Source organism: Anomaloglossus baeobatrachus, assembly GCF_048569485.1.
Source record: "Anomaloglossus baeobatrachus isolate aAnoBae1 chromosome 9 unlocalized genomic scaffold, aAnoBae1.hap1 SUPER_9_unloc_5, whole genome shotgun sequence".
Taxonomy (NCBI): domain Eukaryota; kingdom Metazoa; phylum Chordata; class Amphibia; order Anura; family Aromobatidae; genus Anomaloglossus; species Anomaloglossus baeobatrachus.
In genome coordinates, this window is record NW_027441823.1 from 26,990 (window position 1) to 39,207 (window position 12,218).

General features: G+C 46.9%; 9 non-coding genes across 9 annotated transcripts; all 9 read right to left on the minus strand.

Moving 5' to 3' along the window:
* Positions 1 to 905: 905 nt before the first annotated feature.
* On the minus strand, positions 906 to 1,096 carry LOC142259990 (U2 spliceosomal RNA). The gene has a single exon (XR_012728329.1). It is a non-coding gene; the product is annotated as a U2 spliceosomal RNA (small nuclear RNA).
* Positions 1,097 to 2,213: 1,117 nt separating this feature from the next.
* Positions 2,214 to 2,404, minus strand: LOC142260002 (U2 spliceosomal RNA). The gene has a single exon (XR_012728340.1). It is a non-coding gene; the product is annotated as a U2 spliceosomal RNA (small nuclear RNA).
* Positions 2,405 to 3,521: 1,117 nt separating this feature from the next.
* Positions 3,522 to 3,712, minus strand: LOC142260014 (U2 spliceosomal RNA). The gene has a single exon (XR_012728351.1). It is a non-coding gene; the product is annotated as a U2 spliceosomal RNA (small nuclear RNA).
* Positions 3,713 to 4,829: 1,117 nt separating this feature from the next.
* Positions 4,830 to 5,020, minus strand: LOC142260026 (U2 spliceosomal RNA). The gene has a single exon (XR_012728362.1). It is a non-coding gene; the product is annotated as a U2 spliceosomal RNA (small nuclear RNA).
* A 1,117-nt stretch (positions 5,021 to 6,137) lies between these two features.
* On the minus strand, positions 6,138 to 6,328 carry LOC142260039 (U2 spliceosomal RNA). Its single transcript, XR_012728374.1, has one exon. It is a non-coding gene; the product is annotated as a U2 spliceosomal RNA (small nuclear RNA).
* Positions 6,329 to 7,445: 1,117 nt separating this feature from the next.
* On the minus strand, positions 7,446 to 7,636 carry LOC142260052 (U2 spliceosomal RNA). The gene has a single exon (XR_012728385.1). It is a non-coding gene; the product is annotated as a U2 spliceosomal RNA (small nuclear RNA).
* A 1,117-nt stretch (positions 7,637 to 8,753) lies between these two features.
* LOC142260064 (U2 spliceosomal RNA) lies at positions 8,754 to 8,944 on the minus strand. The gene has a single exon (XR_012728396.1). It is a non-coding gene; the product is annotated as a U2 spliceosomal RNA (small nuclear RNA).
* A 1,117-nt stretch (positions 8,945 to 10,061) lies between these two features.
* On the minus strand, positions 10,062 to 10,252 carry LOC142260076 (U2 spliceosomal RNA). The gene has a single exon (XR_012728407.1). It is a non-coding gene; the product is annotated as a U2 spliceosomal RNA (small nuclear RNA).
* A 1,117-nt stretch (positions 10,253 to 11,369) lies between these two features.
* LOC142260088 (U2 spliceosomal RNA) lies at positions 11,370 to 11,560 on the minus strand. Its single transcript, XR_012728418.1, has one exon. It is a non-coding gene; the product is annotated as a U2 spliceosomal RNA (small nuclear RNA).
* Positions 11,561 to 12,218: the final 658 nt, after the last annotated feature.

A 12,218-nucleotide genomic window follows, 5' to 3' on the forward strand; every position in this document is an offset into this window, starting at 1 on the left:
TAGGGCGCAAGCAACTCCCCTCCCCCTTGCAGTCTTTCCAATTCACGATACAAAAAGACGGACAGGACAGGTTGCCTGACTTTCCGTCACTGCCACCCTTTGCCATCCTTACCCGTAGAAAGCCCTTTCATCATCCCCAAACCCTAATCTTTTCCCTTTCCTTCCCAGCCCCCAAACCCTGCCCTCTGTACCTTTCTCACCACCCGCTTCCCTTCTCCTGTCATCCCCCTACCACCCGGGAAAAAAAGAGATTGCCCCCTCCTTCCACTAGCCCACCCTCCCACCCAAAGAACAACTTCTTCTGCGCAGCTTGTTTTCTAGGCAGCAGCGCTATTGTGATGTCATCGGGGGGCATTGTGACAAGCCGCCAGTGTTCCGTCTCTTCATGTTGTGCACTGTTCAAACCGAAAATACATCAACAGGCAGGCTACAGAAAAGCTTACTAACAAAGGTTAGAGAGGGGCTTTCTCAGAGGGCTTTTTACAGTTTGTCTATTCCCAATTAGCCGGTTTAGTATACTTAATGAAAGTACTAATTCTTTCATAGGCCGCCCATTCTTAGTATTTGACGTTCAGGTAACAACAGGTAACTTTATTTGGAGTGGAAGCAGAGAGATAACACCAGATGCCAATTGTAGATCCTCTCACACCTGTGGTCACTGCAGCATCTGACTCCACTTTGTCCAAAAGGGATCTATTCCATTCAATTACACATGATCTAGATTAGACTGACAACAAGATACTGCACGGGACATAGCAGAGTTGGTGAAGTTGAGTGGTGATGAGTTTGCTATTTGGATGAATAAAGCAAGTAAAAAGTGTGTTAGATAAAAATTCATTTCAATTCGCTAATCGGGCTAATATGAATCAGGTGAATCGAGTTCTGCTTTTGGAAACTGGGTTAAGAAGGGGTGCACCGTTCCTGGAGGTACTGCAATACCAGGTCAATGCGTGGAGTGGACAGAGCAAGCTCTTTTTCCATCTCCCTGTTCTAAAAATCCATTTAATATATGGTCCCCAGATAGGGGACGTATCAGATATTAAACTGATAAGAACAGATACTACACTTGATCTTAGCCAAAAGGCCGAGAAGCGATAACCAGAATTGGTTTGGGCCTCGAGTGGCACCCTGGCCTATGCCGGACACATCTTAGGGAGAGAGAGCGAGAGGGAGACAAACCCACGCCTACACAAGACATTTTGTCACCCAAGCCAACCCTTGAAAAGGCTGCTTTGCAGAGCAAAAACAAGAAGAATGGTGCGTTTTGCAGCCGCCGCCCACTGCAATGAATCTGAATAACTCCTCCTTTAGGGCGCAAGCAACTCCCCTCCCCCTTGCAGTCTTTCCAATTCACGATACAAAAAGACGGACAGGACAGGTTGCCTGACTTTCCGTCACTGCCACCCTTTGCCATCCTTACCCGTAGAAAGCCCTTTCATCATCCCCAAACCCTAATCTTTTCCCTTTCCTTCCCAGCCCCCAAACCCTGCCCTCTGTACCTTTCTCACCACCCGCTTCCCTTCTCCTGTCATCCCCCTACCACCCGGGAAAAAAAGAGATTGCCCCCTCCTTCCACTAGCCCACCCTCCCACCCAAAGAACAACTTCTTCTGCGCAGCTTGTTTTCTAGGCAGCAGCGCTATTGTGATGTCATCGGGGGGCATTGTGACAAGCCGCCAGTGTTCCGTCTCTTCATGTTGTGCACTGTTCAAACCGAAAATACATCAACAGGCAGGCTACAGAAAAGCTTACTAACAAAGGTTAGAGAGGGGCTTTCTCAGAGGGCTTTTTACAGTTTGTCTATTCCCAATTAGCCGGTTTAGTATACTTAATGAAAGTACTAATTCTTTCATAGGCCGCCCATTCTTAGTATTTGACGTTCAGGTAACAACAGGTAACTTTATTTGGAGTGGAAGCAGAGAGATAACACCAGATGCCAATTGTAGATCCTCTCACACCTGTGGTCACTGCAGCATCTGACTCCACTTTGTCCAAAAGGGATCTATTCCATTCAATTACACATGATCTAGATTAGACTGACAACAAGATACTGCACGGGACATAGCAGAGTTGGTGAAGTTGAGTGGTGATGAGTTTGCTATTTGGATGAATAAAGCAAGTAAAAAGTGTGTTAGATAAAAATTCATTTCAATTCGCTAATCGGGCTAATATGAATCAGGTGAATCGAGTTCTGCTTTTGGAAACTGGGTTAAGAAGGGGTGCACCGTTCCTGGAGGTACTGCAATACCAGGTCAATGCGTGGAGTGGACAGAGCAAGCTCTTTTTCCATCTCCCTGTTCTAAAAATCCATTTAATATATGGTCCCCAGATAGGGGACGTATCAGATATTAAACTGATAAGAACAGATACTACACTTGATCTTAGCCAAAAGGCCGAGAAGCGATAACCAGAATTGGTTTGGGCCTCGAGTGGCACCCTGGCCTATGCCGGACACATCTTAGGGAGAGAGAGCGAGAGGGAGACAAACCCACGCCTACACAAGACATTTTGTCACCCAAGCCAACCCTTGAAAAGGCTGCTTTGCAGAGCAAAAACAAGAAGAATGGTGCGTTTTGCAGCCGCCGCCCACTGCAATGAATCTGAATAACTCCTCCTTTAGGGCGCAAGCAACTCCCCTCCCCCTTGCAGTCTTTCCAATTCACGATACAAAAAGACGGACAGGACAGGTTGCCTGACTTTCCGTCACTGCCACCCTTTGCCATCCTTACCCGTAGAAAGCCCTTTCATCATCCCCAAACCCTAATCTTTTCCCTTTCCTTCCCAGCCCCCAAACCCTGCCCTCTGTACCTTTCTCACCACCCGCTTCCCTTCTCCTGTCATCCCCCTACCACCCGGGAAAAAAAGAGATTGCCCCCTCCTTCCACTAGCCCACCCTCCCACCCAAAGAACAACTTCTTCTGCGCAGCTTGTTTTCTAGGCAGCAACGCTATTGTGATGTCATCGGGGGGCATTGTGACAAGCCGCCAGTGTTCCGTCTCTTCATGTTGTGCACTGTTCAAACCGAAAATACATCAACAGGCAGGCTACAGAAAAGCTTACTAACAAAGGTTAGAGAGGGGCTTTCTCAGAGGGCTTTTTACAGTTTGTCTATTCCCAATTAGCCGGTTTAGTATACTTAATGAAAGTACTAATTCTTTCATAGGCCGCCCATTCTTAGTATTTGACGTTCAGGTAACAACAGGTAACTTTATTTGGAGTGGAAGCAGAGAGATAACACCAGATGCCAATTGTAGATCCTCTCACACCTGTGGTCACTGCAGCATCTGACTCCACTTTGTCCAAAAGGGATCTATTCCATTCAATTACACATGATCTAGATTAGACTGACAACAAGATACTGCACGGGACATAGCAGAGTTGGTGAAGTTGAGTGGTGATGAGTTTGCTATTTGGATGAATAAAGCAAGTAAAAAGTGTGTTAGATAAAAATTCATTTCAATTCGCTAATCGGGCTAATATGAATCAGGTGAATCGAGTTCTGCTTTTGGAAACTGGGTTAAGAAGGGGTGCACCGTTCCTGGAGGTACTGCAATACCAGGTCAATGCGTGGAGTGGACAGAGCAAGCTCTTTTTCCATCTCCCTGTTCTAAAAATCCATTTAATATATGGTCCCCAGATAGGGGACGTATCAGATATTAAACTGATAAGAACAGATACTACACTTGATCTTAGCCAAAAGGCCGAGAAGCGATAACCAGAATTGGTTTGGGCCTCGAGTGGCACCCTGGCCTATGCCGGACACATCTTAGGGAGAGAGAGCGAGAGGGAGACAAACCCACGCCTACACAAGACATTTTGTCACCCAAGCCAACCCTTGAAAAGGCTGCTTTGCAGAGCAAAAACAAGAAGAATGGTGCGTTTTGCAGCCGCCGCCCACTGCAATGAATCTGAATAACTCCTCCTTTAGGGCGCAAGCAACTCCCCTCCCCCTTGCAGTCTTTCCAATTCACGATACAAAAAGACGGACAGGACAGGTTGCCTGACTTTCCGTCACTGCCACCCTTTGCCATCCTTACCCGTAGAAAGCCCTTTCATCATCCCCAAACCCTAATCTTTTCCCTTTCCTTCCCAGCCCCCAAACCCTGCCCTCTGTACCTTTCTCACCACCCGCTTCCCTTCTCCTGTCATCCCCCTACCACCCGGGAAAAAAAGAGATTGCCCCCTCCTTCCACTAGCCCACCCTCCCACCCAAAGAACAACTTCTTCTGCGCAGCTTGTTTTCTAGGCAGCAGCGCTATTGTGATGTCATCGGGGGGCATTGTGACAAGCCGCCAGTGTTCCGTCTCTTCATGTTGTGCACTGTTCAAACCGAAAATACATCAACAGGCAGGCTACAGAAAAGCTTACTAACAAAGGTTAGAGAGGGGCTTTCTCAGAGGGCTTTTTACAGTTTGTCTATTCCCAATTAGCCGGTTTAGTATACTTAATGAAAGTACTAATTCTTTCATAGGCCGCCCATTCTTAGTATTTGACGTTCAGGTAACAACAGGTAACTTTATTTGGAGTGGAAGCAGAGAGATAACACCAGATGCCAATTGTAGATCCTCTCACACCTGTGGTCACTGCAGCATCTGACTCCACTTTGTCCAAAAGGGATCTATTCCATTCAATTACACATGATCTAGATTAGACTGACAACAAGATACTGCACGGGACATAGCAGAGTTGGTGAAGTTGAGTGGTGATGAGTTTGCTATTTGGATGAATAAAGCAAGTAAAAAGTGTGTTAGATAAAAATTCATTTCAATTCGCTAATCGGGCTAATATGAATCAGGTGAATCGAGTTCTGCTTTTGGAAACTGGGTTAAGAAGGGGTGCACCGTTCCTGGAGGTACTGCAATACCAGGTCAATGCGTGGAGTGGACAGAGCAAGCTCTTTTTCCATCTCCCTGTTCTAAAAATCCATTTAATATATGGTCCCCAGATAGGGGACGTATCAGATATTAAACTGATAAGAACAGATACTACACTTGATCTTAGCCAAAAGGCCGAGAAGCGATAACCAGAATTGGTTTGGGCCTCGAGTGGCACCCTGGCCTATGCCGGACACATCTTAGGGAGAGAGAGCGAGAGGGAGACAAACCCACGCCTACACAAGACATTTTGTCACCCAAGCCAACCCTTGAAAAGGCTGCTTTGCAGAGCAAAAACAAGAAGAATGGTGCGTTTTGCAGCCGCCGCCCACTGCAATGAATCTGAATAACTCCTCCTTTAGGGCGCAAGCAACTCCCCTCCCCCTTGCAGTCTTTCCAATTCACGATACAAAAAGACGGACAGGACAGGTTGCCTGACTTTCCGTCACTGCCACCCTTTGCCATCCTTACCCGTAGAAAGCCCTTTCATCATCCCCAAACCCTAATCTTTTCCCTTTCCTTCCCAGCCCCCAAACCCTGCCCTCTGTACCTTTCTCACCACCCGCTTCCCTTCTCCTGTCATCCCCCTACCACCCGGGAAAAAAAGAGATTGCCCCCTCCTTCCACTAGCCCACCCTCCCACCCAAAGAACAACTTCTTCTGCGCAGCTTGTTTTCTAGGCAGCAGCGCTATTGTGATGTCATCGGGGGGCATTGTGACAAGCCGCCAGTGTTCCGTCTCTTCATGTTGTGCACTGTTCAAACCGAAAATACATCAACAGGCAGGCTACAGAAAAGCTTACTAACAAAGGTTAGAGAGGGGCTTTCTCAGAGGGCTTTTTACAGTTTGTCTATTCCCAATTAGCCGGTTTAGTATACTTAATGAAAGTACTAATTCTTTCATAGGCCGCCCATTCTTAGTATTTGACGTTCAGGTAACAACAGGTAACTTTATTTGGAGTGGAAGCAGAGAGATAACACCAGATGCCAATTGTAGATCCTCTCACACCTGTGGTCACTGCAGCATCTGACTCCACTTTGTCCAAAAGGGATCTATTCCATTCAATTACACATGATCTAGATTAGACTGACAACAAGATACTGCACGGGACATAGCAGAGTTGGTGAAGTTGAGTGGTGATGAGTTTGCTATTTGGATGAATAAAGCAAGTAAAAAGTGTGTTAGATAAAAATTCATTTCAATTCGCTAATCGGGCTAATATGAATCAGGTGAATCGAGTTCTGCTTTTGGAAACTGGGTTAAGAAGGGGTGCACCGTTCCTGGAGGTACTGCAATACCAGGTCAATGCGTGGAGTGGACAGAGCAAGCTCTTTTTCCATCTCCCTGTTCTAAAAATCCATTTAATATATGGTCCCCAGATAGGGGACGTATCAGATATTAAACTGATAAGAACAGATACTACACTTGATCTTAGCCAAAAGGCCGAGAAGCGATAACCAGAATTGGTTTGGGCCTCGAGTGGCACCCTGGCCTATGCCGGACACATCTTAGGGAGAGAGAGCGAGAGGGAGACAAACCCACGCCTACACAAGACATTTTGTCACCCAAGCCAACCCTTGAAAAGGCTGCTTTGCAGAGCAAAAACAAGAAGAATGGTGCGTTTTGCAGCCGCCGCCCACTGCAATGAATCTGAATAACTCCTCCTTTAGGGCGCAAGCAACTCCCCTCCCCCTTGCAGTCTTTCCAATTCACGATACAAAAAGACGGACAGGACAGGTTGCCTGACTTTCCGTCACTGCCACCCTTTGCCATCCTTACCCGTAGAAAGCCCTTTCATCATCCCCAAACCCTAATCTTTTCCCTTTCCTTCCCAGCCCCCAAACCCTGCCCTCTGTACCTTTCTCACCACCCGCTTCCCTTCTCCTGTCATCCCCCTACCACCCGGGAAAAAAAGAGATTGCCCCCTCCTTCCACTAGCCCACCCTCTCACCCAAAGAACAACTTCTTCTGCGCAGCTTGTTTTCTAGGCAGCAGCGCTATTGTGATGTCATCGGGGGGCATTGTGACAAGCCGCCAGTGTTCCGTCTCTTCATGTTGTGCACTGTTCAAACCGAAAATACATCAACAGGCAGGCTACAGAAAAGCTTACTAACAAAGGTTAGAGAGGGGCTTTCTCAGAGGGCTTTTTACAGTTTGTCTATTCCCAATTAGCCGGTTTAGTATACTTAATGAAAGTACTAATTCTTTCATAGGCCGCCCATTCTTAGTATTTGACGTTCAGGTAACAACAGGTAACTTTATTTGGAGTGGAAGCAGAGAGATAACACCAGATGCCAATTGTAGATCCTCTCACACCTGTGGTCACTGCAGCATCTGACTCCACTTTGTCCAAAAGGGATCTATTCCATTCAATTACACATGATCTAGATTAGACTGACAACAAGATACTGCACGGGACATAGCAGAGTTGGTGAAGTTGAGTGGTGATGAGTTTGCTATTTGGATGAATAAAGCAAGTAAAAAGTGTGTTAGATAAAAATTCATTTCAATTCGCTAATCGGGCTAATATGAATCAGGTGAATCGAGTTCTGCTTTTGGAAACTGGGTTAAGAAGGGGTGCACCGTTCCTGGAGGTACTGCAATACCAGGTCAATGCGTGGAGTGGACAGAGCAAGCTCTTTTTCCATCTCCCTGTTCTAAAAATCCATTTAATATATGGTCCCCAGATAGGGGACGTATCAGATATTAAACTGATAAGAACAGATACTACACTTGATCTTAGCCAAAAGGCCGAGAAGCGATAACCAGAATTGGTTTGGGCTTCGAGTGGCACCCTGGCCTATGCCGGACACATCTTAGGGAGAGAGAGCGAGAGGGAGACAAACCCACGCCTACACAAGACATTTTGTCACCCAAGCCAACCCTTGAAAAGGCTGCTTTGCAGAGCAAAAACAAGAAGAATGGTGCGTTTTGCAGCCGCCGCCCACTGCAATGAATCTGAATAACTCCTCCTTTAGGGCGCAAGCAACTCCCCTCCCCCTTGCAGTCTTTCCAATTCACGATACAAAAAGACGGACAGGACAGGTTGCCTGACTTTCCGTCACTGCCACCCTTTGCCATCCTTACCCGTAGAAAGCCCTTTCATCATCCCCAAACCCTAATCTTTTCCCTTTCCTTCCCAGCCCCCAAACCCTGCCCTCTGTACCTTTCTCACCACCCGCTTCCCTTCTCCTGTCATCCCCCTACCACCCGGGAAAAAAAGAGATTGCCCCCTCCTTCCACTAGCCCACCCTCCCACCCAAAGAACAACTTCTTCTGCGCAGCTTGTTTTCTAGGCAGCAGCGCTATTGTGATGTCATCGGGGGGCATTGTGACAAGCCGCCAGTGTTCCGTCTCTTCATGTTGTGCACTGTTCAAACCGAAAATACATCAACAGGCAGGCTACAGAAAAGCTTACTAACAAAGGTTAGAGAGGGGCTTTCTCAGAGGGCTTTTTACAGTTTGTCTATTCCCAATTAGCCGGTTTAGTATACTTAATGAAAGTACTAATTCTTTCATAGGCCGCCCATTCTTAGTATTTGACGTTCAGGTAACAACAGGTAACTTTATTTGGAGTGGAAGCAGAGAGATAACACCAGATGCCAATTGTAGATCCTCTCACACCTGTGGTCACTGCAGCATCTGACTCCACTTTGTCCAAAAGGGATCTATTCCATTCAATTACACATGATCTAGATTAGACTGACAACAAGATACTGCACGGGACATAGCAGAGTTGGTGAAGTTGAGTGGTGATGAGTTTGCTATTTGGATGAATAAAGCAAGTAAAAAGTGTGTTAGATAAAAATTCATTTCAATTCGCTAATCGGGCTAATATGAATCAGGTGAATCGAGTTCTGCTTTTGGAAACTGGGTTAAGAAGGGGTGCACCGTTCCTGGAGGTACTGCAATACCAGGTCAATGCGTGGAGTGGACAGAGCAAGCTCTTTTTCCATCTCCCTGTTCTAAAAATCCATTTAATATATGGTCCCCAGATAGGGGACGTATCAGATATTAAACTGATAAGAACAGATACTACACTTGATCTTAGCCAAAAGGCCGAGAAGCGATAACCAGAATTGGTTTGGGCCTCGAGTGGCACCCTGGCCTATGCCGGACACATCTTAGGGAGAGAGAGCGAGAGGGAGACAAACCCACGCCTACACAAGACATTTTGTCACCCAAGCCAACCCTTGAAAAGGCTGCTTTGCAGAGCAAAAACAAGAAGAATGGTGCGTTTTGCAGCCGCCGCCCACTGCAATGAATCTGAATAACTCCTCCTTTAGGGCGCAAGCAACTCCCCTCCCCCTTGCAGTCTTTCCAATTCACGATACAAAAAGACGGACAGGACAGGTTGCCTGACTTTCCGTCACTGCCACCCTTTGCCATCCTTACCCGTAGAAAGCCCTTTCATCATCCCCAAACCCTAATCTTTTCCCTTTCCTTCCCAGCCCCCAAACCCTGCCCTCTGTACCTTTCTCACCACCCGCTTCCCTTCTCCTGTCATCCCCCTACCACCCGGGAAAAAAAGAGATTGCCCCCTCCTTCCACTAGCCCACCCTCCCACCCAAAGAACAACTTCTTCTGCGCAGCTTGTTTTCTAGGCAGCAGCGCTATTGTGATGTCATCGGGGGGCATTGTGACAAGCCGCCAGTGTTCCGTCTCTTCATGTTGTGCACTGTTCAAACCGAAAATACATCAACAGGCAGGCTACAGAAAAGCTTACTAACAAAGGTTAGAGAGGGGCTTTCTCAGAGGGCTTTTTACAGTTTGTCTATTCCCAATTAGCCGGTTTAGTATACTTAATGAAAGTACTAATTCTTTCATAGGCCGCCCATTCTTAGTATTTGACGTTCAGGTAACAACAGGTAACTTTATTTGGAGTGGAAGCAGAGAGATAACACCAGATGCCAATTGTAGATCCTCTCACACCTGTGGTCACTGCAGCATCTGACTCCACTTTGTCCAAAAGGGATCTATTCCATTCAATTACACATGATCTAGATTAGACTGACAACAAGATACTGCACGGGACATAGCAGAGTTGGTGAAGTTGAGTGGTGATGAGTTTGCTATTTGGATGAATAAAGCAAGTAAAAAGTGTGTTAGATAAAAATTCATTTCAATTCGCTAATCGGGCTAATATGAATCAGGTGAATCGAGTTCTGCTTTTGGAAACTGGGTTAAGAAGGGGTGCACCGTTCCTGGAGGTACTGCAATACCAGGTCAATGCGTGGAGTGGACAGAGCAAGCTCTTTTTCCATCTCCCTGTTCTAAAAATCCATTTAATATATGGTCCCCAGATAGGGGACGTATCAGATATTAAACTGATAAGAACAGATACTACACTTGATCTTAGCCAAAAGGCCGAGAAGCGATAACCAGAATTGGTTTGGGCCTCGAGTGGCACCCTGGCCTATGCCGGACACATCTTAGGGAGAGAGAGCGAGAGGGAGACAAACCCACGCCTACACAAGACATTTTGTCACCCAAGCCAACCCTTGAAAAGGCTGCTTTGCAGAGCAAAAACAAGAAGAATGGTGCGTTTTGCAGCCGCCGCCCACTGCAATGAATCTGAATAACTCCTCCTTTAGGGCGCAAGCAACTCCCCTCCCCCTTGCAGTCTTTCCAATTCACGATACAAAAAGACGGACAGGACAGGTTGCCTGACTTTCCGTCACTGCCACCCTTTGCCATCCTTACCCGTAGAAAGCCCTTTCATCATCCCCAAACCCTAATCTTTTCCCTTTCCTTCCCAGCCCCCAAACCCTGCCCTCTGTACCTTTCTCACCACCCGCTTCCCTTCTCCTGTCATCCCCCTACCACCCGGGAAAAAAAGAGATTGCCCCCTCCTTCCACTAGCCCACCCTCCCACCCAAAGAACAACTTCTTCTGCGCAGCTTGTTTTCTAGGCAGCAGCGCTATTGTGATGTCATCGGGGGGCATTGTGACAAGCCGCCAGTGTTCCGTCTCTTCATGTTGTGCACTGTTCAAACCGAAAATACATCAACAGGCAGGCTACAGAAAAGCTTACTAACAAAGGTTAGAGAGGGGCTTTCTCAGAGGGCTTTTTACAGTTTGTCTATTCCCAATTAGCCGGTTTAGTATACTTAATGAAAGTACTAATTCTTTCATAGGCCGCCCATTCTTAGTATTTGACGTTCAGGTAACAACAGGTAACTTTATTTGGAGTGGAAGCAGAGAGATAACACCAGATGCCAATTGTAGATCCTCTCACACCTGTGGTCACTGCAGCATCTGACTCCACTTTGTCCAAAAGGGATCTATTCCATTCAATTACACATGATCTAGATTAGACTGACAACAAGATACTGCACGGGACATAGCAGAGTTGGTGAAGTTGAGTGGTGATGAGTTTGCTATTTGGATGAATAAAGCAAGTAAAAAGTGTGTTAGATAAAAATTCATTTCAATTCGCTAATCGGGCTAATATGAATCAGGTGAATCGAGTTCTGCTTTTGGAAACTGGGTTAAGAAGGGGTGCACCGTTCCTGGAGGTACTGCAATACCAGGTCAATGCGTGGAGTGGACAGAGCAAGCTCTTTTTCCATCTCCCTGTTCTAAAAATCCATTTAATATATGGTCCCCAGATAGGGGACGTATCAGATATTAAACTGATAAGAACAGATACTACACTTGATCTTAGCCAAAAGGCCGAGAAGCGATAACCAGAATTGGTTTGGGCCTCGAGTGGCACCCTGGCCTATGCCGGACACATCTTAGGGAGAGAGAGCGAGAGGGAGACAAACCCACGCCTACACAAGACATTTTGTCACCCAAGCCAACCCTTGAAAAGGCTGCTTTGCAGAGCAAAAACAAGAAGAATGGTGCGTTTTGCAGCCGCCGCCCACTGCAATGAATCTGAATAACTCCTCCTTTAGGGCGCAAGCAACTCCCCTCCCCCTTGCAGTCTTTCCAATTCACGATACAAAAAGACGGACAGGACAGGTTGCCTGACTTTCCGTCACTGCCACCCTTTGCCATCCTTACCCGTAGAAAGCCCTTTCATCATCCCCAAACCCTAATCTTTTCCCTTTCCTTCCCAGCCCCCAAACCCTGCCCTCTGTACCTTTCTCACCACCCGCTTCCCTTCTCCTGTCATCCCCCTACCACCCGGGAAAAAAAGAGATTGCCCCCTCCTTCCACTAGCCCACCCTCCCACCCAAAGAACAACTTCTTCTGCGCAGCTTGTTTTCTAGGCAGCAGCGCTATTGTGATGTCATCGGGGGGCATTGTGACAAGCCGCCAGTGTTCCGTCTCTTCATGTTGTGCACTGTTCAAACCGAAAATACATCAACAGGCAGGCTACAGAAAAGCTTACTAA